The sequence below is a fragment of the Rana temporaria genome, chromosome 3, assembly GCF_905171775.1.
Source record: "Rana temporaria chromosome 3, aRanTem1.1, whole genome shotgun sequence".
In the NCBI taxonomy this organism is placed as follows: Eukaryota; Metazoa; Chordata; class Amphibia; order Anura; family Ranidae; genus Rana; species Rana temporaria.
The window spans coordinates 89,816,935-89,843,452 of NC_053491.1; the positions used below are offsets into that span (position 1 = coordinate 89,816,935).

Here is a 26,518-nt window from a genome sequence, read left to right on the forward strand (position 1 = left end):
TTTTCAGAAAATAGGTCACGTGTTAATGAAGCTTCAGACCGAATGTGAATTTGGAAGAAAAAGGCGAAACCACCACTGGCAGCGAAAGGGTTAATTATCTTGGTCCCATGAACGTTCTCTAGACTTGCAATGGAGGATGGGACTATCGGGTCAGCTCCGGTTGTAATGGCGTGCCTCCCGCCTGCAGACTACAAGAGCAGTACGGTGCTCCGGGTATGACGTCCATAATCCGTTTCTGTCCAGGCCTCCCCGGGGTCCGCGCCTCCTCCACCCCGATATAAAGCTCCCGGCTCACACAAAGCTTCTGCTCCTCTCACAACCAAGCCTCCTCCTGCTGCCGTGGGCGTGGCCTGCTGTCTGAGCAACAACGTCTGGTCGCGGCGCCCTCCCTATGGGTGTACTCGTCGACCTCTCGCGCGAAAGGGGGCGGAGATCCCGGTCGGCTCAGTGGGCGTGTCTCCGGCCGCGCCGGAAGCGCTGTCCTCCTCTCGGTCCGTGTCTTGCTGCGGCCTTGTATGTACGGTGAAGCCTGGAGCTGGAGTAGTCGTCTGCGCGAAATCCGCTGTTTTGGGGGGAGGGCGAAGGGATGGGGGGGAGCCAGGGCCCCGTGTGACCCCCACCTCCGGGGAGCTGTTGTGGGATAGGACAAGATGGAGGACACTTAAGGCCAGAGTGCGGGTGAGTGAGAGACACACGGAATGTTTATGTGCGGGGTCCGGGGATGTGTGTGCGGGTGAAGGCTGCGCTGTATGCGGGGATTCCCTCACACCTCCCCCCACACACACAACACACACAGCTCGCTTCATTGTTGCTGGCCGTCCTCCTGTACACACTGTGTGTTGTGTGTGTGAGGAGATCATGTGTGGGTGAGGGAGGCTCACTACCCCTTGTTGTCTTCTGGGAAGGAGCTTTGTTATCACTGAGGGCCCATGCACATCATTGTATTTGATAACACTTTATTATTATTATAATGCAGAATTTATATCATCCCAACAGTTTGCGCAGCGCTTTACACCAATAGACATTAGTTACAATACAATTCAATACAGAAGGAATCTGAGGGCCCTGCGCTTTATGAAAACACATGTTGTGGATTTTAACGTTTTGCGTTAATTTTCCGCAATGCATAAGGTTATTTGCTCGCGTTTTCATCCCTAGTCACCAGGAAAAAATTGACGTTGTTCAAGAATCGCACTTTGGCCGGTTTGCCCCGGTGCCGCTGTGTTTTGGCTGCAGCACAGGCGCATGTGCAATTTACATGTGTGTTTTACATGCATTTTTTAGTTGCAATTGCATCGCCTTCTATTGGGTCATGAAAGCGCACAAAAAAAGTATCATGTAGGGCTTTTTATGCGCTTTCAGAATACGCACGTTTTAATAGAAGTTGATGAAAATGCTTGTGAAAAAAGCACACAAACGGCATGTAAACCCACGCTGTGGCTAACCCTGCTTCACAGTGGAGTGATTTGACATGTCAAATCGAATGACAAATCGGCGGCAATGGCACCATCCGAAATGGTGCGACTCTGCATTTGCGGCATCACACCGATTCCTAAAAAGTAGTTTCTGTACTACATTTGGCGAATTCAATTGACATCTGTGCAGCAACCCACGCAGATGTCTCTGAAATTGCCTCCGAAGTCGGGACTGAACTCGCACAATCTCATTCCCGCTGTCAGTGTGAACCTGGGCTAAAATGCAGTGTGCTGGTGTGAACCCGGCCTTAAAGTGGAGTTCCACCCAAAAATTGAACTGCCACTTTAAAGAAAGGTGACCCCCTGACATGCCACATATGGCATGTGCTATTTTGGGGGGGGAACCCTCTCTTTTTTAGAGGGTTCCAGCTCCCACTTCCTCCCTAGGTTTCCTCTCCACAATCTGGGACACGTCACACGTCCCAGATGAGTGCTCCGCCAATCATGGTGCACAGCACGGCTCGGGGGAGATGAGCGAGGCTTTGTTCCCCCACATCTCTGGACCCTGGGACAGGTTAGTGTCCGATTATTAAAAGTCAGCAGCTGCAGTATTTGTAGCTGCTGACTTTTAGGCTAGGTTCACACTGCTGCGAATTCAAAATCGTGGTAAAAATCGTGATTTTGCCGCGATTTCGGCCGCGATTTAAGAGACATCTGTGCAGGGTTCAATGTAAATCGCGGCACAAAATCGCAAAAAGTAGTACAGGAACTACTTTTTGAAATCGGTGCAGCGCCGCTGATGCGGCGTCGCACCGATTAGGACCGTGCCATTGCCGACAATTGCAGCCGATTTGAGATGCGATTTGACATGTGAAATCGTACCCAGTGTGAACCTGGGCTCAATATATTTTTTTTTAGGCGGAACACCCCTTTAATCGTCCCATGTGGTTCCATTGACTATGGTAGAAGGTGCATTTTTTTTAAAACGGGGCACTAAAGCTGGCTACATACTACAATTTTCCTTTAGATTTACCAAAACCCTTAAAGCGGTGGTTCCCCTAAAAATAAAATGTTAACATTGCCTTTCCCAAATAAATTACGATTAGAATCGGCCGGTTTTATTAAAAAAAAAAGCTCCGTACATACCGTTTGTTAGATTCGTTCCCACTGCCACTTCCAGGTACGATGCTGGCGGTGGGCATTCCTAATTGATTGACAGGCATCCGACCGACGCATCCATCGCGTCACGAGATGCCGAAAAAAGCCGAACGTCTGTGCGGCTCTATACGGCGCATGCGCACCGACGTTCGGCTTTTTTCGGCATCTCGTGACGCGATGGATGCGTCGTTCGGATGCCTGTCAATCAATTAGGAACGCCCACCGCCTGCATCGTACCCGGAAGTGGCGGTGGGACCGAATATAGGAAACTATACGTACGGAGGTATTTTTTAAATAAAACAAGCCGATTCTAATTGTAATTTATTTGCTAAATGCGATGTCAAAATTTTATTTTTAGGGGAACCACCGCTTTAAATATTTGGTCAAAGCTAAACTCTTTCAATTTGTATGCAGTCAGGCAGGCACTTGCACTACATAGTAAATCTATAGGAAATTAAACAACAAGAATTGTATAATGTGTATTCAGCTTAAAGTGGTTGTAAACCCACACAAAAGAAAACAAAAAAGATGCAAGACAAAGGTTTAATGAGCTAATATGCATAGCATGAATTACTTACATTAGATCAAAGCCCCCGCAGCGGTCCTCGTACACCGATCTGGCCGGGGACATCATTCCTGGAATTTTTTACAGGTATCGCAGGCTGTGATTGGCTGGAGAGGCAATGACGCCGCTCCTGCGGGTGGGAGCCACTGATAACGGCACGCTAATTGAAGCAAGTAGGTGCCATTGGTTAAGTGCGCATATGCCGATGACGTCAGCACATACAAAGACAGGGGATGGCTCCTAAACCGTGTAGGTTTAGGAGATATCCGGTGTAGCTACTGGTAAGCCTTATTATAAGCTTAGCTGTAGCAAAAAGGTTTACAACCACTTTATGGCCAGTTCACAGATATGCAGTTTGCTTTTGATCTGTTTCTGCAGGGCATTTTTGTGTTTTTGACATGGTTTTATGTTTTTTTTTATTGGGAGATAAAAAATGCAAAAGCATCAAAAACACCACATGTGTTTTTAGCTTGCACATGATTGGATAATAAAATCAGCAGAGCTTCACCTCATTTCAGGTCTACCCCTCAGATTTACAGCGACTACACTTCCAAGTGCAATGTCGGGTGCACTTGTAGTGCAAAGTGGATTTGCCTTTTGTAAATAACCCCCACTGTGTTGCATTTAAAAAAGTTCCTGACCCTTTCCAAAAATGCTGCAGCTGAAAAACGCATGTAAATGTGTCATAGGAAACCATGTTAAATAGACTGTAGTGGGTTTCTGCAAAACACAAAATGCACAGGTGTGAGCCAGGCCTAAAGATGCACGACTTTTGAAAAATGCAGTGCAGAGATGTGAACAGTTAAGCTGGGTTCACACATATGCAGCCGCGGTTTTCTGTGTTTCTGTTCACTGTTTCAGGTGCTACATTTTTTTTCTTTCTGAAATCGTTCCTGAACCGGACCCAAAAACACACAGGACACTTTTTAAAACCGCACTGCGGTCTCCAATTACATGTGTGAGCCATCTTCTTTGAATGCCGGTCCGATTCACATGTTATTCAAATTTGATGCGGTTAAAAACGCATTCAATTCTCATATATGGTAACCGAGCCTAAGGTTCACACTAATTCCGCTGTGATGTTATGTTTAACGTTATTTTGTAGTACGTTTTTCATGCTTCATGTATTTTACTTTGTTGTAGGAGACTGGATTTTATACACAAAACTCACGTACATGCATTTTCATCACTGTCATCTGGGAAGAAATTGACATGTGACTCAAAACGCATTTAAATAATACCCAATGCATTTTTGTGACATTTCTATAGACCAGGGGTGCCCAACCTTTTAAACCGTGAGGGCCACTTAAGCGACTTGGTAACTGGTCACGGACCACAATCAATAAACGGGTGGGTGGCAGGCCCATGTCCGCTCTGCATATGCAGAGTGGATATGGACACAGCCCACTATACTCCCTTCTTCTTTTTTTTGTGATTGGAGGTAGGACACAAGTCGGTTTATATCTGCCACTCCTTAGAGGTGAATGGAGGGTTCAATTGGGTCGAACTGACCGTGTGAAAGGGGCCCAAGGCTGCTTTCACACTGATGCGCTGCGGTATACCGCACCATGCGTCAACGCAGTGTACCTTTGGCTGTCCTGCACTTTACAATAGACTTCTATTATATTCTGCAGGTTTGGTGCACTTTCAGAAAGCTCACCAAACTCGCAGGTATATTAACATAAGTCTATGGCTCTGTGCAGGTAACCCGCAGGTGCGCTGCTCTGCATCTGCAGGTCAGTTTGAAAGCAGCCCAGTAACCACTGCAGAACAGATATGCCCATATATACACTGTGATTTTAATGGTAAACTGACCTTTAATAGCCGTATTCTATTCCATCCCAGAGCAGGACGTCGTGGGCCACATCAGAGGGCACCACGGGCCACTGGTTGGGCACCCCTGCCATAGAGTATATGGGAAGGTGTGTTTTTGTTGTGTTTTTCAAACGGATGCAGCAAGCAGGATTTTTCAAAAAACACAGTGTACAGCGGTGAACGGTTGGGTTTAAGCTAGATTTTTTTTATTGTGTTTTTGATTTGTATTTTCGCGTTTATTTGAAAAAAAATTGTAGGAGAAGGAGACCTGATTATTATACACAAAACTGTACCAAAAATGCATGTACATGCATTTTACATGTGATTAAGATTTGGCTGACACCAGTACGTTGCAGTTTGGGTGTTGTGCGATTGCAACCATACTTTACTTGCGGCTGTAGGTGTGCTCCTATTGACATCTATTGGACTGTCAGGATTTTGCTGCACTTTCATGAAAATGCAGAAGTCAATAGGAGCTAGAGCTGCACCAGTTTGGATAAAATGAGAATCACAATTTTTTTGCTTAGAATAAAGATCCCGATTCTCATTATACAAAAAAATTGGACTCATTTTACTGGTTGTTAGTTTTTTTTTATTAATTGAAGTCTATTCCCCCCCCCCCCCAAAAAATTGCTTTTGAAAGACCGCTGCGCAAATACAGTGTGATATTAACCACTTAACCACCAGCCGCCGTCTACAAACGGCGGCAAGGTGGTTGCTTAACTGGGGGTCGCCGTTCTGAAACGGCGCCCACCAGAAGCAGTAATGCGCGCCGCCTCGGGCGCGCACACAGAAAATTCTGTGCGCGCCGGGTCTATGAGACCCGGCGCTACACAGATCACGGTAACTGACCGGCAACGCCGGTCTTTTACCATGTGATCGCGCCGTCCAATGACGGCGCGACCACAGGTAAACAAACCGGCGTCATCTGATGACGCCGGTTCCTCCCTCCTCTCGCTGTACCGATCGGTACAGTGTGAGAGGAGAGCGCGGATGGCAGCAGCAGTGTGGGATGGATCTGTCACTATTGCAGTCACAGATCCATCCATCCCTGCTCAGCCATCCCTGCATTAACCCCTGCAATACTCTGCCTTCCCTGCGCAATACTCTGCAATGCTCTGCCTTCCCTGCAATACCCCCGCGCAATACTCTGCAAAACACCCGCGCAATACTCTGCAAAACACCCGCGCAATACTCTGCAAAACACCCGCGCAATACTCTGCAAAACACCCGCGCACTACTCTGCAGTACCCCCGCGCAATACTCTGCAGTACCCCTTGCGCAATACTCTGCAGTACCCCTTGCGCAATACTCTGCAATACCCCCGCGCAATACTCTGCAATACCCCCGCGCAATACTCTGCAATACCCCCGCGCAATACTCTGCAATACCTCCGCGCAATACTCTGCAATACCCCCGCGCAATACTCTGCAATACCCCCGCGCAATACTCTGCAGTACCCCCCGCGCAATACTCTGCAATACTCTGCAATACCCCCGCGCAATACTCTGCAATACCCCCCGCGCAATACTCTGCAATACCCCCCGCGCAATACTCTGCAATACCCCCCGCGCAATACTCTGCAATACCCCCCGCGCAATACTCTGCAATACCCCCCGCGCAATACTCTGCAATACCCCACGCACAATACTCTGCAATACCCCACGCACAATACTCTGCAATACCCCACGCACAATACTCTGCAATACCCCACGCACAATACTCTGCAATACCCCACGCACAATACTCTGCAATACCCCACGCACAATACTCTGCAATACCCCACGCACAATACTCTGCAATACCCCACGCACAATACTCTGCAATACCCCACGCACAATACTCTGCAATACCCCCGCACCAATACTCTGCAATACCCCCGCACCAATACTCTGCAATACCCCCGCACCATACTCTGCAATACCCCCCACACAATACTCTGCAATACCCCACGCACAATACTCTGCAATACCCCCGCACCATACTCTGCAATACCCCCCACACAATACTCTGCAATACCCCCGCACCAATACTCTGCAATACCCCCGCACCAATACTCTGCAATACCCCCGCACCATACTCTGCAATACCCCCGCACCATACTCTGCAATACCCCCGCACCAATACTCTGCAATACCCCCGCACCATACTCTGCAATACCCCCGCACCATACTCTGCAATACCCCCGCACCATACTCTGCAATACCCCCACACCAATACTTTGCAATACCCCGGCCAATACTTTGCAATACCCAGAAAATACTCTGGGGAAAAAAATGTGTTTTAACCACTTCCCGCCCACGTCATATGAGGTCCTTGACTTTGTGCAGGGATATCTAAATGATGCCTGCAGCTACAGGCATCATTCAGATATCATTTTTTTCAGCCGGCGATTCTCTACACCATAAGAACGATCATGGCGGCTGTTCCGCCTCTTGATCGTTCTTACGGGAGGCAAAAAGGGACGTCCCCACTCCCTTCGCCCTCCGGTGCTTCTTCTGACTCACCGCTGCGATCGAAGCCAGGATCGTTTTTTTTCTTGTTTTTTTTCTTGTTTTTTTCCAAGCTTCCCAGCCTAGAGGTGAGATGTGAGGTCTTATTGACCCCATATCTCACTGTAAAGAGGACCTGTCATGCTATATTCCTATTACAAGGGATGTTTACATTCCTTGTAATTGGAATAAAAGTGATCAAAACATTTATTTTTGGGGAAAAACGTGTCAAACTAAAATAAATTAAGTAAAATGAACAATAAAAATAAAAAATAAATATTTAAAGCGCCCCTGTTCCCGCGTGCTCGTATACAGAAGCGAATGTGTACGTAAGTCCCGCCCACATATGAAAACTGAGTTCAAACCACACATGTGGGGTATCGCTGCGAACGTTAGAGCGAGAGCAATCATTTTGGCCCCAGACCTCCTCTGTAACTAAAAACATGTAACCAGTAAAAACATTTAAAACGTCACCTATGGGGATTTTTAAGTAGCGAAGTTTGGCGCCATTCCAGAAGCGTGTGCAATATTGAAGGGTGACATGTTGGGTATCTATTTACTCGGCGTAACTTCGTCTTTCATATTATGCAAAAACATTGGGCTAACTTTAATGTTTTTTTTTTTAAAAAGCACAAAACTGTTTTATTTCCCAAAAAAATGCGTTCGAAAAATTGCTGTGCAAATACCATGCGCGATAAAAAGTTGCAACGACCGCCATTGTATTCTCTAGGGTCTTTGCTAAAAAAGCATATATAATGTTTTGGGGTTCTATGTAATTTTCTAGCAAATAAATGATGATTTTTACATGTAGGAGAGGAATGTCAGAATTGGTCTGGGTGTTCCAGAACGCCTGATGGTGCTCCCTGCATGTCGGGCCTCTGTATGTGGCCACGCTGTGTAAAAGTCTCACACATGTGGTATCGCCATACTCGGGAGGAATAGCAGAATGTGTTTTGGGGTGTAATTTGTGGTATGCATATGCTGTGTGTGAGAAATAACCTGCTAATATGAAACTTTTGTGGAAAAAAAAACAAAAAAAAAAAAAAAACCTTGATTTTGCAAAGAATTGTGGGAAAAAATGACAACTTCAAAAAACTCACCATGCCTCTTTCTAAATACCTTGGAATGTCTTCTTTCCAAAAAGGGGTCATTTAGGGGGTATTTGTACTTTTCTGGCATGTTAGGGTCTCAAGAAATGAGATAGGCCGTCAGTACTTCAGATGTGATCAAATTGATCAATTTTCAGTAATTGGTACCATAGCTTGTAGACCCTATAACTTTCACCCAGACTAAATAATATCCAAATTTTTTTTTTTTTTTTTACCAAAGATATGTAGCAGTATACATTTTAGGCCAAATTTATGAAGAAAAATTCATTTTTTGCAAAATCTTATAATAGAAATGAAGAAAAATTCATTTTTTTACAAAATTTTCGTTCTTTTTTCATTTATAGCGAAAAAAATAAAAACCGCAGAGGTGATCAAATACCACCAAAAGAAAGCTCTATTTGTGGGAAAAAAAGGACAAAAATTTCATTTGGTTACAGTGTTGTATGACTGAGTTATTGTCATTCAAAATGTGAGAGCACCGAAAGCTGAAAATTGGTCTGGTTATTAAGGGTGTTTAAGTGCCCAGTTGTCAAGTGGTTAAATATTGCAACAATACCGTTTTATTCTCTAGGGTCCCTGCTAATATATATATGAAATGTTTGGGGTTTCTAGGCCATTTTCTAGCAAAAAAATAGATTTTAACCTTTAAGCAAGTGTCAGAAAAAGGCTTAGTCTTTAAAGCGGTTGTAAACCCCCCCCCCCCCCCCAAAAAAAACCTGCAAGACAAAGGCATAATGAGCTAGTATGGCTAGCATGATAGCTCATTATGCATTACTTACCTTAGATCGAAGCCATCCTCGTCTCCCCCTCCGGCCGCAGACATCTCTCCGGAAGGTTACTTCCGGGTATCGCCGCTCTGTCGCTGTGATTGGCCAGAGCGGCGATGACGTCATTCCGCGGGAGCCGGCAAAGGTGGCAGATCCCATTGAGAAAACCAGCATTCTCCGGTAGGTGCAACTTGGCAGAGAGGGTTTACAAGCACTTTAAGTGGTTATCTTGACTTAATTTACAGACTGAAGTTCATCCTGTTGATCTAACAAAATGATACAATGTTTCTTTTTATATCTCAGCACTAATATTTTCATAAACTTTACCAGCTTTTATTTTGACGGCTCCGAGCATTAGAATGGCTCTGCACTTGTTATGAATCTTGGAAATGGCAGATTAAGATCATGAAGGTGTTGGATCGAGATCACAATATGTTTTTTAAACAATTAGGGGTGCAGCTCTAATAGGAGCGCAACCTAAAACTGCGGCATAAATTGCCCTGCACCCAAACTGCAATATACCAGCGTGAACCCTGTCTTGCAAGTGTTTCCATTGAAGTCTGTGGGGCAAAAATAGCACATGTGCTTCTTCCAAAAGCTCTCTGCGTTGATGTGGATGGGCACCATGGAAAATAATGTGATTTCTATTGTCCTGTGATTCTGTGCATCTGAAATCTCACTGGTGCCAACCAGGCCTAAAGTAGTAGTATTATACAGGATTTATATAGCGCCAACAGTTTGTGCTGCGCTTTACAACATGAGGGCAGACAGTACAGATACAATACAGGAGGAATTGGAGGTCCCTGCTCATTAGAGCTTACAATCTAGGAGAGGATTTAAAGGGGAGAAATTTTCATGCGCTTTTCCCTGCTGGGAAGATGTGTTTTAGCACAGAAAAAGCACACCGGTGTGAAGGTGGCTTGCTATGTTATCTGCCCCTCTGGATCCTCTAGTTATGTGTACTTTGTTTATAGATCACATGAATGTTTACAAGCCCAAGGATAACCATCTTTATTAAGCCAACATTTACATCAGTGCTGTCTTTCAGTGCATTTTTGTATGACACATTTTGTTTTGGCCAATCGCCAGCACTATCTGCCTTTGACATCATTGTTGCTAGAAAAAACTGTAAAGCACAAAACTACACCAAAAACGCATGTACAGTAAAACCTTGGTTTGAGAGCGTTTTGCAAGACAAGCTAAATTTTAAAATTAATTTTGACTTGATATGCAAGTAGAGTCATGTCACAACTGAGTATAAGAGTAGAGAGGCGCCTCTAAGTGTAGCAATATGGTTACATTTAATGAAGGAACAACATTTTGCAACATATTGCTACACTTAGAGCCCATTCACACAGGGGCGGCACGACTTTGGGGGCGACCTGAAGACGACTTCAGAAGTCTGTATAGACGTCGCCCCCAAAGTCGTACAAGAACCTTTTTCTAAGTTGAGCGACTTGAGTCGCTCCTATTAGAACGGTTCTAATGAACAAAGAGCGACTTGTCAGGCGGCTGTCGCCCCTGTGTGAATGGGCTCTTAGAGGCGCCTCTCTTCACTTTTATACTCTGTAGCTCCTGCTGGATTTTGCTTCTAATCCCCCTGTGGAGGCTTCCATTTGTGGATGGACATTTTATGGTTAAACGACCTGGTCACATGGCTATAATCTTTTTATATGGACTATAAACTGAAGGAATAAATGGTTGTGGAACAAATCCATTTGAGTTTCCATTATTATGGGACAATTTGCTTTGATATAAGAGTGCTTTGGATTACAAGCATGTTTCTGGAACGAATTATGCTCGCAATCCAAGGTTTTACTGTACACGCTATTCTGTGCGCCCTCATTGAAGTGTATGGGGCCAAAAGAAGTTTCAAAAATCGTAGGAGATGCGAATAGGCACCATAGAAAACGACATGATTTCTATTGTCACGCATGACCAATCGCACCAGCGTAAGCGGGTCATATAACTATGGGAGGGTATACACTAGAATCTGTCTGACTTTTTTTTTTGTAAGAATTTTTGTTCGTTTTTCGAATCATTACTGGAGTCAAATCAACGTTCATTTTTGGCTGCAGTGACAAGAACATTTGAAGCAGAACGATGGGAAAACATTTCTCGAATGTACAAATTTCAGATAGTATGTGGTGTTTTTGTAAAATCTATTCATTCCAAAAACAAATGTTAAAAGCAGACAAAATCTTGAACTACTTTTGAACTGTGTTCTATTTTTTTTGTACAAAATTCTACTATTGTATACCCAGCTTAATTCTCAAATCTGATAGAATGCCTATGGAAAGCATTGTTACCCTGGTGTGTGAGCTTGGTGAATTGAGCCCTCTATACTTTAGATTGAACTTTAGGTGTTTTTGTCTTCAGTTGTTCTGAATTGTTGTGCCGAGCTATTAGATGTGTTTTCTTTGCATATTGATTTTTAGTACAGTACGCCTGATTGTATACAAATGTATTAATATCAGGAAAACAAAATCATGGTATTTGTGATAGAGATCAATTGTATTCAATGTATTACACACAGGAACACTATGGGGTTGATCTACTAAAACTGGAAAGTGCAGCTCTGCAGGGAAACCAATCAGCTTCCAGGTTTTATTGTCACAGGTTCAATGTGTGCTTTAAATTTGCACGTGCTGAACCTGACATGTTTTATTGTCTTAAGTAGTCCAACTGGTGTAATAGTTGTTAATGTGGATAAGCTAATCCCAGCCTAAGGTTGTTTGGCTGACACACAACAGATATGCGCATGTTTGTGTAACAATAGAGATTTTTCTGAATGTTAAAATGCATTGCATCCTGGGACGACCCTTACCACCATACGAGATGATTGGCTGTTTTTGTTATGAGGTTTTGAATGATTTTCTTGGCAGTAACATATTGCTGAAGCAATTATTTTTTTTTAGCTGCAGTTAGCACTAATATCATTGATAACTCAGAGGCTGTCTGGAAAACGAAATGAGAAGGCTCAGCAGGAAAAGGCCATGGTGTGTAAATCATGTTTTACAGTCAGCTGAATGCGCGAGTATTAACAGTTCGTTGTATGGATAGGTACCCATATGCATAAAGGGACCCTGTAAATCTAACCATAGAGGAATTTCCTCTCCTGCAAGAAAATCCCTCAATTCCCCCATTAACAGTCCTTTCTCTAGTCATTGTGTTCTCCCAGCGGGGGTGGGGAGCTGTCCCTGCCGGGAGAAGACGGTGATTACTGCCAGCAGCTATAATAGCCACTAGCAATACTCACATCTAAAATCCAACAGGCTGGTTATACCCAAGTTTATTGATCAACTTGGGTACATTCAGCCTTGCCCATACATGGTAATTTTTCTGCTGAACAAGCAGAGATTCAAATGGTCTATGGCCAGCTCAAGGCACTTTATGGTAGAATTCCTCTGAGAGCTAATTACATTTGAACCTTGACCTAAGACCAGTGACCAAAACCTGATAAAACAGAAGATGTGATTGGTTGCAAAGAGAAAACAGCTGCTGGATATCTTCTAATGGTTTTTGTTTGTCTATGCCTGGGTAACTAGTCTGTCTGTTATGGACATTTTCAAATACGCCTATTTGCTATATTGCAGGAACCTAATCCAAATGCATTTCTCTACTCTGTAAAGTAAGGTACAGCAGGAGCTAAACCATCTGATCTGTTAGCCCTGTGATAAGGGTAGGATTACATGTCACCAGGAGCACCACTGCCTTTGATATGGGGGTGTTTGAGTTTTTCATGTAATAGTTGGCTGCCTCTTACAGCGGAATTCCACCCAAAAGTGGAACTTCCGCTTTAAGGCCGCCTCCTTCACCTTCTGTTTTTTAAACTTCAAGGAGAAGTCCAGCCTGAGCTTTTTAGGCTGGACTTTTCTCTCTCCTGTGACCCGTTTTCAGCGCATAGTAGGGGTGTTGAATTTAATCGTCACATCGGGATTCGACCGACCACGATGCGGCATCGATGCTGTACCTTAAGTCATCGATTATGGAGGATGACGTCATCCTCGCGCCGTGCCGCCTCACCATGCCCTGCCTCCGAGTGGAGCCAAAAGTTTTCGTGCCATTTTTTTTCCCGTCTCCGGCTGACATCAACCCGCTGTGTCGCGAGGAGAGAAGAGGAGGCCTTCCATTAATCCCCTTCCCTCTCCCCTCATCAGCCAATAGAAAGTGATCCCAGGTGGTGTAATGCGGAAGTGAGGAGCCCATGCTGTGTGCAGGTTGGCAAGAACATGGAGTGCTGTGGCCGGAGTTTGTGGTGGCTGGAACTGTCCCTGCTGCTGATAAGCCGTGGCCGGCTTATGGAGCACGGAGCTCCGAGGAGGAGAGTGGAGCCATCAGTGCTTTTGGTCCCGAAATGGTTCAGGGTGGACGCGGCGTATCCAGCCAGAGGTATAATGGAGGCGAGCCAGAACAGCGGTAGAGCCAGGTGAAGGGGCCACGGGGAGGACACTGAGAGGACTTAAGGGAGGTGCCAGACTGTATACAGATTGTAGATAGGGCAATATAACAAAAAATGGTGTGCAGTGCTTTGCTGTGATAAATGTACAAACGAGTCTTATTAACTAGTGAACAAATATAGTCCTGAAATATGTTTATATATAAATCTGATGGAAAGAAATCTTCTGTGTACTCAAAGTAATTCCAGTGCCGTGTGTGCTCTGCTGTGTTCAAACCATTCCTGATTTCTGGTGAATGATTTGAACACAGCAGAGCACACTCGGCACTGGAATTACTTTGAGTACACAGAAGATTTCTTTCAATCAGATTTACATATAAATATATTTCAGGACTACATTTGTTCACTAGTTAATAAGACTCTTATGTACATTTATCACAGCAAAGCACTGCACACCATTTTTTGTTTTATGGTCCATTAAAAGTTGTATATTCACTATCACTAGCTGTGTAAAATACAGTACAGTGCTCAAAAAACAAATGAAGATCTAAAATAAATTGATCTTAAATAGACAATAGTGAATGAGAAAAACTTCTCACACTGGCAAATTCATATATAAAATAATGTGGCAACAAACATATGTGAATATATAGAACAGTCCCACTGTGTTGAATATATGAAAAATAAGTCATTGCAGGATAAGTGACTCCTTGAGGGGTAAATCCGAAGTTGAAGGATAGAGAAAAAATGTCATCCACCAGGAAGACACCCAAATGTGGTATTGTAGTCTCCTTACCCTGTCAGTGTGACCACCATTACAGTGATCTCAGCGCACTTGAGGATTTTAGGTCTCCCTCTGGACCCTCTGTGGGATGTGTGAGGTGGTGCCTATGGTCTCGGATGATCGGTAAATAAAATGGAAGAGGACCATAGCATAATACCGTAAAGATGAGTTTAATAGGCAAATATACTATGCACTTACGAATTTGATGACATCTGATTGCGATTAGAAACACATTTAATGGAGGCACGGCGGCTTCTCCTGTCTCTCCTGTGGTATAGGCTCTGAGCTCCTTCGTCAAGAGCGTGATGACGTCAAGTCTGCAAGCCATGCCTACGCGTTTCGTCACCACAGACGTCGTCTGTGCTAGCTGCCAACTAATCGTACAGCGCCCACTTTATTTTGTTTTTAATGCAGATATGACAGCATGTTCCCCAGCTGGCTGTCAAACTGCCTAATGTCCTTCACAGCCCCTTCCTCCCCCCGCAGGTCCCACTATCTTTCGCCCAACCCCCCCCCCCACCTTTTATATATGTCTTAAACTACTCCTGATCACTCAAACTACACAGCAGACGGATATGGCTCCCAGCCCATTCCTCTTCCACCTCCCCATTCAAACCAATGGCCACTGCATAGCCCTCACCCAACTCGCCTCCATTCACAGGCTCCAACCCCCACCCCATGCAGCCCTAAACAATAATTATATAATGACAAAATGTATCTCTGGACCTACCCCTCCATCCTTCAGTTCCTATCAACCCCCCCCCCAGACTCCATCGAATAATATTCCTAGACTCTTCCAGCCTTCAATTCCTATCCTCCGATTCTTCCATCCCTTTTTTCCTTATTCATGGATTCCTATTTCCCTATCCCCGGACTCTTCCATTCTCTCTCCATGGATTTCACCATCTTTCATTTTTTATCCCTTGACCCCTACATCCTTCAGTTCTATCCCCGGACTCTTCCATCATTTAGTTCCCATCTCCAGACTACTCCATCCTTCCTTTTCCTATTCATGGATTCCTCCTTCTCTATCTCCAGACTCCTCCAACTTTCTAATCGTGATGCATCGCGGAATCGAATCGTTGACATGATAATCGAATCGTGAGACCACCGAAGATGCGCACCCATAGCGGATAGCGGCCTGAAGTCTGCTCTCCGCTGACATCCCTGCCATCAGTCAGAGCAGCACGTCATCATGACTTCCAAGTTGCGATCCGCCAGCTGCCGCTGAGGCAGCCTCTCCCCGCCCCTCCACTGCTCGACGCATTAATGAGCGCTGAGAAGTCAATATGGCTGACAGTCAGTATGGCTCTGGTCGGGGAGGAGTGAGAACCAAGCCATCGGCTGTGTTCGGTGGCTCGGTTCACAGTGCAGAGACGCTGGGGGACAGCCTGATGCTCCATCCACCGAGGTAAGTATGAATAGCAAAGAAAAAAACCCATACTAACTTTTGGGGAAGGGGGCGGGGGGGCAGGTACCCAGATTTGACAGGCATCTGCTCCCACTTCCGTTCGCCTAGTCTCTGTGACTTTTGACAGGTCCTAGAAGTCTTCGGGGCCAGTCACAGACCGCAGCGCCGCTCGTTCATGCACAGTGGGCACTCGGATGTGAAGCCGCAAGCTGTCATGGTAGAGATGCCTAGGGGAGTACACAGGAAGAACATGGCTGTGGCGAGTACACCGCTGGACGGGTGACTGGCTGTTTATTAAAAGCCAGCAGCTACACTTGTTCTGCTTTAAAGGAACACTAAAGGTTCGTTTTTTTATTAGATCAATTGATTGCTGTAAGCTAGAGCATTTAAATATCACTTACTTCGTTTTTAATTTTGACCTCCAAAATACAGTAATCCAGGTTTGAAAATGCCATTTCCTGTCTCTCCTCTTCTTGCTTTCAACCAGCATCTGAGCTGTTTTGCATGGTGGAAAGCAGAATGTGCTCACCCCCTCCCTATGACTACAGCCCTGTGTGAAGATGCTCTCTTATCCCTCACAGGCATGGAGGCCAAGCCTCAAGGGAACTGTAGTTCCCATTAGGCCATGATGTAGCAAGAATGAATGCGCACCGCAAACCAGGAAGTCAGTGAGAATAATGATTCAGGAGTGACGGAGGTGAATAAAACAGCTCGATTTCAACAGGTATCAAACTAGTTATAATGCAAAACATTACTTTTTACTTTATCAGCTACTGTCAGACTTTAATTTAAGAGGAAAATATTTTTGTCTTTACAACCCCTTTAAGATGAACCCTGTAACATGTCACATAGGGGTTTATTTACTAAAGGCAAATCCACTTTTCACTACAAGTGCACTTGGAATTACACTGAAATTACTCTGAAAGTGCGCTTGGAAGTGCAGTCGCTGTAAACCTGAGGGGTAGATCTGAAATTAGGGGAAGCTCTGCTGATTTTATCATCCAATTGTGTGCAGTCTAAAATGCTGTTTTTTATTTTCCTTGCATGTCCCCCTCAGATCTACAGCGACTGCACTTCCAAGTGCACTTTAAGTGCAATTTCAAGTGCAATCTTGGGTGTTGCAAACCTCCTATCTTACATGACGGCAGGGTAAGCAGGAAAGCGCCATTGGCAGAAGATATTTATGCCTTCGTTACAGTTTTGTCATCAGCCTGAGTGTATATCAAAGATGCAGGTATTGAAAATGATGCGAGTAGCTGATGGTGTGCCAACACCCCTATATTCTACAAATGGAGAGAACCCTCATAGTGAGACTTTTAGGCACTAAAAAAAGAGTACATTAGTAGAAAGAAAAGATTGGAAGGTTTATTGAAAGTTTACAGATTCTTTATTGTTTCACAAAAATTACAAAGAACTGACAATACATAAAAATAGTTGGGTGCTAGGACTAGATGCACTGTATTGGCAAAAAGTCACCGAGCAAAGAATGATGGAATTCACCCAGCGTGTTTTGAAAATAGATTGTTTTCTTCTTTAGGGGGTTCATCAATATGAGCAAAAGGGAACAATTTGCTTTCTTTGAGATAGTAAATGCGTCGAGAGGAAATACCCATAGTTTTTTAAAATAAGCTGCAAGGTATCCTCCGAGTGTCACCAGGGGGCGCCAGGGGTCAGTACCAGAGCAATGATCCAAAGGGTTCAGATGGTTTCAGCATTAAAGTAAATATTGTGTGCAAAATCTGAATGTCCAAGCACAGCCAGCAATACTTGGGGATGCTTCAATTATAGGATCATCGAATGACAATGAGGCGATATTATATCTCATGGATTTTTGCGTTCTCTGGCTGCAGTTTCCATATAGTCAGACATTATGCATTAATCATGATGTATTTGTCCATAAGGGTATAGATCTACATTTATAGATGGACAAGTCAGTGGAGCGGGGTCTGTCTCTGGGTCATATCTCCAAAGACTGGAGTCTTAGATTGCATCCATGTGTTTGCAGAGAGCAGCATATTTTTTATATGTATTGTCAGTTTCTTGTAATTTTTGTGTAGCAATAAAGAATCTGCAAACTTTTAATAACCTTTCCATTGTTTTTTTTCTAGTAATGTACTCATTGACTTGGTGCCTAATGTGGGCTCTCTCCATTTGTAAATAGGCAGGTATTGTAAGAATTGCAGCCATAACCCTATGTGGCAAGATAATTATGCAGACCTTGCAGTAAAAATACAAGGTTCACTTAATACCTTGGGGTATCCCCCCCCCCCCCCCGCAACATAAATGGTAGCTTTCAGTAAAAAAAAAAAGAATAAACCAGTAGAAAAAAAGTTATAAAAAAAAAAAAACGCACCCCCCCCCCCCACCTCTCGCTCCTGGTACCCAGGTGAAGGTAGAATTGCCTTTCTAATGACAAGACTCCGGGGAATGCGAACTATCCCACTTTTTTTTTTCTAAAGCTGCTATTTATGAGGGAGGAACCCTGATATATTAAACAGAGTGCAAAGTCGTCTTTATGTGCTAATTTGATATCCTTAATTTTTTTTATTTTTTCCAGTTCCTAAGAGGTAGCCGTGTAATGTGAAGCCATAGCAGTCTAAGAAAGGGTTTCAGATTTAAGCTGGCCTTACATTGCTTGAATTTCGGCCAAATCTTGCTTAATCGTCCAAAAGCTGTGGGTGGTCCTGTCTACACTTGCCGGCTCAACAAACTTTGAAAGTGCAAAATTGTCTAATCATTTAGTCAGATGCAGTGACTGTTTGGGTATTCAGACAGCCATGGTTGCTGCGTCTGTCTGAATGTGAAAGTTGACAGGGAGACGACTCTTGTTTAGCATGGATGGGGGAATCCTGGGTTTTCCTGCACACTAGACAAGAGAAATCTAAATGTTTATGGCTAGCCCTAGGCCTCGTTCACACGGGGTGTACCCATGTGTATGCCTATGTGAGGCTGTTTGCACCCGCATGGGAATGCATAATGTTTGTGCTTCCCCGTGCAGGCACTTCCATTGATGTTGGTTGGGATGCATCTGCTGCACAGACACCGCATCTCTCCCCATTTGACATCCATGTGGGCGATCATGCGTTTCCCAAATTCTGCACATCATTGTGTGGGTAAATACTAGCCCTCCACAGACGTACAGTTTTGGTACACCTCGTGTAAACAAGGCCTTAGACTCTGTAATTCTGTAATGAGATGCTTAGCTGTTGTAATATGATGAAGTTTCATTGTGTGACAACGAGCAACTGAAATACTGTATAGGTTTTTCTTAAATTGTGACGCTGACGATTTTAATTTGCCTAACTGAATATACGGTATCCTTGGTAGGAAAAGGCTGAAAATGCAAATTTACATGACTGTTTGTTTTAATAATCCCATTCTGTTTGACTTTATATCTGTTTTTTCATTATACAATGCCTTAACATTTCCTTTTTTATTTAAATATTTAGCATATTGATCACATTACTATTATGCAAGATGCTTCTCTTCACAAGCATGTGTAACATGCAGTCCTGTGTGTGTGTGTGTGTGTGTGTGTGTGTGTTTTTTTCCCCCCTAGTTTCAGAAGCACTAGATCAGTGGTTCTCAACCTTTCTAGTGCCGTGACCCCTTGATGATAAAATTTCACAAGTTGTGGGGACCCCTAACATTATTAGCGTGGGTTGTCGGCACCCAAGGCAAGACAAGTAGTTTGCGCCCCTAACCTGCGGACATTTAGCGCTCCCTGAGTCCCTTCAACTCGTACAATATTAAAACCCCTTATGGTACATTTTAGGATGTACCACTCTTTGTTCTCCTTTCTTTACCTTTTATCTCTCTCTATCCTAATTTCCTGTTTTTTTCCCTATCCCTCTCTAGTTGTCTTTCTTGTTCTTTCTCCTATCCTTTCTCTTTTTCTTTGTTCCTCCCCCTCTTTTCCTCTCCCTTTCATGTATTCTCTATTTTTATTTCTTCTCTTACTCCTTGTTGGGGTGGGGGATGGATGGGATAAGTTGCAGTGCTGGGGGAAGTTCTGATTAGCCAACTTAGAAGCTCTTGATCAAGGCCATCTGCTGATCTGAGAACTGTAGTGGGGACTTTTAATGGCAACTATATCCACAGGTAGTGTTACTCACTGTGTCTCCGGCTTCACTGTGTCTCCGGCTTCACTGTGTCTCCGGCTTCACTGTGTCTCCGGCTTCACTGTGTCTCCGGCTTCACTGTGTCTCCGGCTTCACTGTGTCTCCGGCTTCACTGTGTCTCCGGCTTCACTGTGTCTCCGGCTTCACTGTGTCTCCGGCTTCACTGTGTCTCCGGCTTCACTGTGTCTCATAGCAGTGACACCTAAGCCCCTCCCACTTCACATTCCTCACCAGTCAGCTGACCTCTAGTCTCTGCCCCCCAGCCATGCCGTGAACTGAATTGGCGGTTGCGAAAACGGTGAGTGGGCGGCTGCGGCCTCCAGGAACAGCCGCAAAAAGACTGGGAGAGTGGGCTTCAGTAACGGCTGTGACAGGAAGTCAGGTAAATCTTTGGGTGTTGTCACAGACGGGACATACTTTTCTGCCTTGTTTAGACAATACACCAATTGTTATTGGGCGTTGGCTGCAAAAGTGGCCAGAGAAGGTCTAAGGGCGTTGGAATACTTTAGCTGTTCAGAATGAGGCAATTGAGGCCTCTATAAGTAATCCAGAGGATTACCACTGAATTGCTGCATCCCAAGGCTTTGTGAATAAGGAGAGCAGTGTACTGAAAGTCATCTGAGGAGGTGAGGAGAGGATTGATTTTTCTGTGTGATAAAAAAAATCAAAAGACTATTGTTTTTCTGCTGTATGACTAGCAGTGTCTGCCCAACACTAGGCTGTGCTAGACTCCATAGATAGGTTCCTGTGTGGTGAAGGTAGACGCCCCAAGTGGCCAGGGTTAATTTTATGTTTGATTTTGTTTATGCTGTTTGAATGCTTGCACTTGTTTCCAGCGAGATGGAAGAATAAACCAAAATCTTTGTTTTCAACCGTCTTCGACTGCCTGTCTGTATAAATTCAGTGTGTAGTGAACCCATCCAAGGGGTCACACACCCCGCTACCGAGCTAACCCCTTACACAGCCCATGATTTAGTGACCCCTGGCAAATCATCATTTGACCCCTGAGGGGGTCCCGACCCCCCCCCCAGGTTGAGAACCCACTGCACTAGATGGATGTATAATTACATTTGGATTTCATTTCTCCTCCTAGGGTGCATTCATACAGATGCTCAGCCCTATACAGAGCGGTTTATTTTTATTTTTATGTTCTAGCATTGAGTTACAGCTGGACAGACTCCCAATCCGCCTCCCACCCACCTATTGGTCCTTGTGTACCTGTTCAACTTGGCTTTGGGGCTGAATCGGTACAGCCAGTCTGTGTCCATTAACTTTTATATATTGCAGTACGCAGCTTAGCACTAGTACGGAAAAAAAAGGTGCTGAGCACTTGTGTGAATGAGCTCTTATTTATACAATAGATATTTGACATACAAATAGCAAAAGGATTGAATCCCCTTGTGGAAAGGGAGCAGTCAAAAGTTTATCGATTTAGATGCAAACACTTCTTATCAGTTGTGGTTGTAAACCCTCACAAATAACCAATGAATTGAACAGCCTCAGATGATACAGAGATAAAGAAAAATCCTCTTTGGTTTAACTTGTTTATCTGCAGTCTTTTCTATCCTGCACTCATTCAAAAGGGCAGTGTTAAAATCTTTCTTAATCTGTCAGGAGCACAGAGGAGGGGGCAGAGAGGCAGCAGTAACAGTGTTTGGGAGTTGATTGGAGGAAAGGCACCCCCCCTCCACATAGCAGAAGAACTGTGTTCTAAATAGACTAGCTTTGTTCTGAGCTCCCCCTCCATCCAAATTTATCTTATGTGTCGGGAAAACTTCTCAGAAGTGACTGATAACAGAGGATTGAAGGCCAGAGAGAAATGGCACTTAGAGCTTTAGAGAGAGAAAAGTAAACACTACAAATATTTGATTTAATCTTGGTCCACACAGGTCTAACATCAGCCGGTTGTGGTCCGCTTAACAGAAACCGGCCGACATTTGGCGCGTGTGTACGGCAGCCTGTCCGATAGAAGCTGGCTGAACGATTGGCTTCTGTAGAATGGGCATGCCAGAAAAACATCTGCTGATTGGCATTCGATCAGCGCTCGCAGCCACTGACTGGTGTGTTCTGGCGGGGTGGGCAGGCAGAGTCCCCCTGTCAGAGCTCAATAGCTCAGCGGGTAGATCGCTGTACTAACATCACTTAGTACAGAGATCTCCTTGTGAGCTCCACAATTTTGTATAGTGTTTCCAGGCATTAGTAATCACCACACTACCAGAATATTTATAGTGATTATCAAATAAGTCACATATCCAGGTACTGGATACTGTATGGTAAACATGTTTAATATGGCAATAATTACCGTTAAGCTGGTCGTTGATGTTTAGAATCTCGGCCAGTGTTAAACGGGGACCGCCGGAGATTCGATCCATGTATGGGCAGGGCTAGTTGTACACAAATTGATTCATCGATCGACTTGGGTACTACCTGCATTTCGGATTTCTAGCATACTATTATTGCCAATGGCTATAGTGGCTAGCAATAATCAGTGTTCTCCCGGCAGAGACGTCCCGTCCCCCCCAGAACACAATAGCTCAGTGGGAGGGATTCCCCCATCAACACTAACTTTATTGATGGGGGGAATCGAGCAATTTCGGAATTGAGCGGGTTGCGGGAAAAAAAATTGCATCATCTATTGCCTTCCTTATCCCTTTTCACCCTCCTAAAGATTTAGTGTGTTCTTGTTGATCATGGATGTAAGAATGACCATGGACAAGACACTTTAAAAAAACAAAATTTGACTAACATTTGAATATTCACAGAATTTTCAATAAACACAAGAATTTCAGCATTCTAGATGCATTACCGATTATTGATGCATGAAGAAGTTGGAGTCTATGCTTTTCCAAAATGATTGAAGTTGGAAATCCAGTTTCTGCACATAATCTTTTCCAAGTCATTTTAGAAGTGCAAATAATTGTTCAACCACTTAAGGACTAAGCCTGTTTTTCAGATTTGACGTTTACAAGATTAAAACATTTTTTTGCTAGAAAATAACTTAAAACCCTGAAACATTATATATATTTTTTTCTAACATCCTAGGGAATAAAATGGCAGTCATTGCAATACTTTGTCACACTGTATTTGCCCAGCGGTCTTACAAGTGCACTTTTTTTGAATAAAATTTACTTTTTTGTATTAAAAAATAAGACAACAGTAAAGTTAGCCCAATTTTTTTATATATTGTGAGTAAAATGATACCCAACATGTCAGGCTTCAAAATTGCACCAGCTCGTGGAATGGTGTCAAACTTTTACCCTTAAAAATCTCCATAGGCGACGTTTAAAAAATTCTATAGGTTGCATCTTTTGAGCTACAGAGGAGGTCTAAGGCTAGAATTATTGCTCCAACGATCGCGGTGATACCTCACTTGTGTGGTTTGAACACCGTTTTCATATGCGGGCGCTACTCACGTATGCATTTGCTTCTGCGCGGGAGCTCGTCGGGGTGCTTTAAAAAAATAAATAAAAAATTCTTATTTATTTTATTAATTTTTACACACAAAAAAAATGGATCACTTTTATTCCTATTACAAGGAATGTAAACATCCCTTGTAATAGAAAAAAGCATGATAGGTCCTCTTAAATATATTTAGACTAAAAAGCAAAAAAAAAAAATTGTTATTTGAAAAAATGACAACCAGAAACTATTGCTTTAGGAAGCATGGGCAGAAGTGACATTTTGACGTCACTTCCGCCCTGCTATGCTATGGGGACAGGGTGGGGGCCATCTTGCCCTGACTCTTATCCCAGCCGAGCAGGGGAGAGGACCCGATCGCCTCCACCGCTGCCGATGGCTCCGGTAAGCGGTGGGATGGGGGGGGGGCCTCTCCCGCCGCCAATAACGGTGATCTCTCGGCAAATCCGCTGTGGAGACCACCGTTATCGTTGACAGGACCACTCACTGAACAGATGGATATCTCGGTTGTGGCAGCAGCTGCCGTTACCGAGATATCCATCTTTAAAAAAATGACGTGTATATATACAGTGAGCGGTCCTTAAGTGGTTAACACACATTGCTGCAAACCAACAAAAAGATTGAGCAATTATCCTAAAACCACGAGAGTCACATATAATGGTCACAATATGTTCTATATATTCTTTCACTTAAAAAATATTCCTTGAAAGTTTTTTGAATTATCATTGAATTCACATTTTCCGAGCAAAAAATGTTGTCTGTAGCCAGTATCTGTGTTGAATGTAATCGGCCATCTCATTTTCATGTGTTATATATTCACTTATATAGATTTTTTTTTTTTTTTCTTTTGGACTAAACCTACAGTGAGGGATACAAGTATTTAATCCCCCTGCTGATTTTGTATATTTGCCCTAAATTTAAGGTGCATAAACCAGACAAACGGAACCTAAAAATGCACTTCCGGCGCCAAAGACTGGATAAAACAACTGATCCCGAGTGAAGAAATAGATGTAAAAGGGATGTGGTGGAAATATCAATAATAATTAAAATTGATAAAAAATCCAAGAAGCAGCTATTTTAAAAAAATGGGAAAAGCCCCACTAAAAGACATAAAACGAAGTATCATAAATAAATAAAGAACCGTTGTTCAAATGATAAAAACAGCGCTATAAGAATGGTTTTAAAGTGATTAGCCCCAGAGCGGAGCTTAAAGGAAGAGACAGGGGTGATGTGTTTGGTGATCAGAAAACAAGGCGTTAGTGCACCCTATACCTTATTCAAGGTTCACCAATAGGAGTGATAATGCTCCCTTATGGGGTGCAAGCTTACCACTACCAGCAAGAGAAAATTAATATCCCCTTAGGCACATCTTCCACTGCTCTTACTGTCTGCGGCGGTCATTCTCATTGAAGATGCATGTAAGCAAAAAAAACACTCAATAGTGAAGTATTGCTAAAACAAAGGTAACTACAATGTATAAAGGGGAACAATCCCCATATGTAAATGCCCGTACAGAAAATATGTAAAGAATGAACGAAAAAATAGCAAGCCTGTGATTCCAGTCGTCACCGACGTCCTATGGGCACCAGGGGCCGCACGAGTGCTTGTAACGCTGATGTAGTGATAGGTGGTTATGGAACGAAAGCAGGCTCCTGTGTTGCGCTGTTGTAGCCACGCCCTGACGCGTTTCGTCACTTCCGACTTCGACAGAGGGCGTGGCTACTCAGCGCTGTCACTATCCCTTTGTACCCCATCGGCTACGGCTATTGGATGTGAGCGATCCGCCCTGACGGTCACGATTGGTGCAAACCGGACCGGAAGGAGGGGCGGACGTCAGCTGTGCCGTTTGGGGCTGGCAGGGAAACGTAGACATATGTACTGCTGCACTTTTAATCGAGAATTACATCTCCGAGGAACATAAATAAAAACTGGATGCAAAGGCCATCACATAGCGGGGGAAATGTTTGTAAACACTTCCAGCAATCCAGGATATGTTATTAAGTGGCGTGTAAACAAGGGATAAAAACTTGGACATAACTAGGGCATTCGATATAGCAGCCAATCACGTTGGACCTGGGCGGGTAATATGTAAATTAATCCATGGGCCGTGTGATACACATCTAGAGACTATGCATCCTGCGGCCAATCATTTTAGACTAGGGCGGGAGTTATTCCAAAACGGAGCATAGGCTCGGGCTATAGATATTTATAAAGAAAACACTGACCCGACGCTACAGGTATAGGGATGTGCTATTATTAGTGATAGTGAGAGGGCTAATTCATGAGTGGCTCAAAATATCTAAGGAGGAGGACATTTGTGAGCATGCACTGGAAAAAGGTATATTGGATAAAAGCTTTTTATATATATAGTAAAAAGCATACACATATATAAAATACATACACATATAAAAAAATATATATATGTATACATACATATATAAGAAAGGGGTCAAAGTGATGTCCCAAAGAAACCCCCCTCATTTTGGGATAAGGACTGTTTTTTCCCATGTAGAAAATGTCTCCCTTGTAGAGAGGCAGACAGGTCGAAAGGTCCTGTAGAGACTTTTGTTTCCACATCTAATGGACTAACATTCAGTGTAAAGGATTTCATCACCTGCAACACCACGCACGTGGTCTACATGTTAGAATGCCCGTGCAAATTGATGTACATTGGGAGAACTAAACGTGCCATGAAAATCAGAATAGCCGAGCATGTGGCAAATATCAAGTCTGGATATAAAGACCACAGTGTATCACTCCACTTTAAACAGCATCATAATCAGAATCCGGCTGGCCTCAAGTTTTGGGGAGTTGATCATATCAAACCAGCATGGAGAGGTTCTAACATGGTCAGAGAACTTTCAAAGCGTGAAACTGAGTGGATCTATACTGTCGATACGCTGTTGCCAAAAGGCCTGAATGTGGAGCTGGATATAAATTGCTTTATCAGTGACTTTTAATCCCTCTTCTTTTAGATGGCTTTCTTACCCAGTTTTCTTACCTCGGCACGTCTTTTATTAATATTTTAATGTTTTAATATTTTAATATTTTAAGGTCACTTTATC

General features: G+C 43.7%; 1 protein-coding gene across 3 annotated transcripts in view; it reads left to right on the top strand.

The window, feature by feature from the left end:
- Window positions 1-434: 434 nt before the first annotated feature.
- Window positions 435-26,518, top strand: part of ZNF609 (zinc finger protein 609) — a 107,945-nt gene continuing 81,861 nt past the window's right edge. For 2 of the 3 annotated variants that reach the window (XM_040342937.1, XM_040342938.1), the window contains exon 1: window positions 436-678. The gene's annotated coding sequence lies outside the window, so the exon portion shown is untranslated. Of the gene's footprint in view, window positions 679-26,518 lie in introns of all 3 variants that reach the window. The other variant, XM_040342939.1, reaches the window with a different exon arrangement.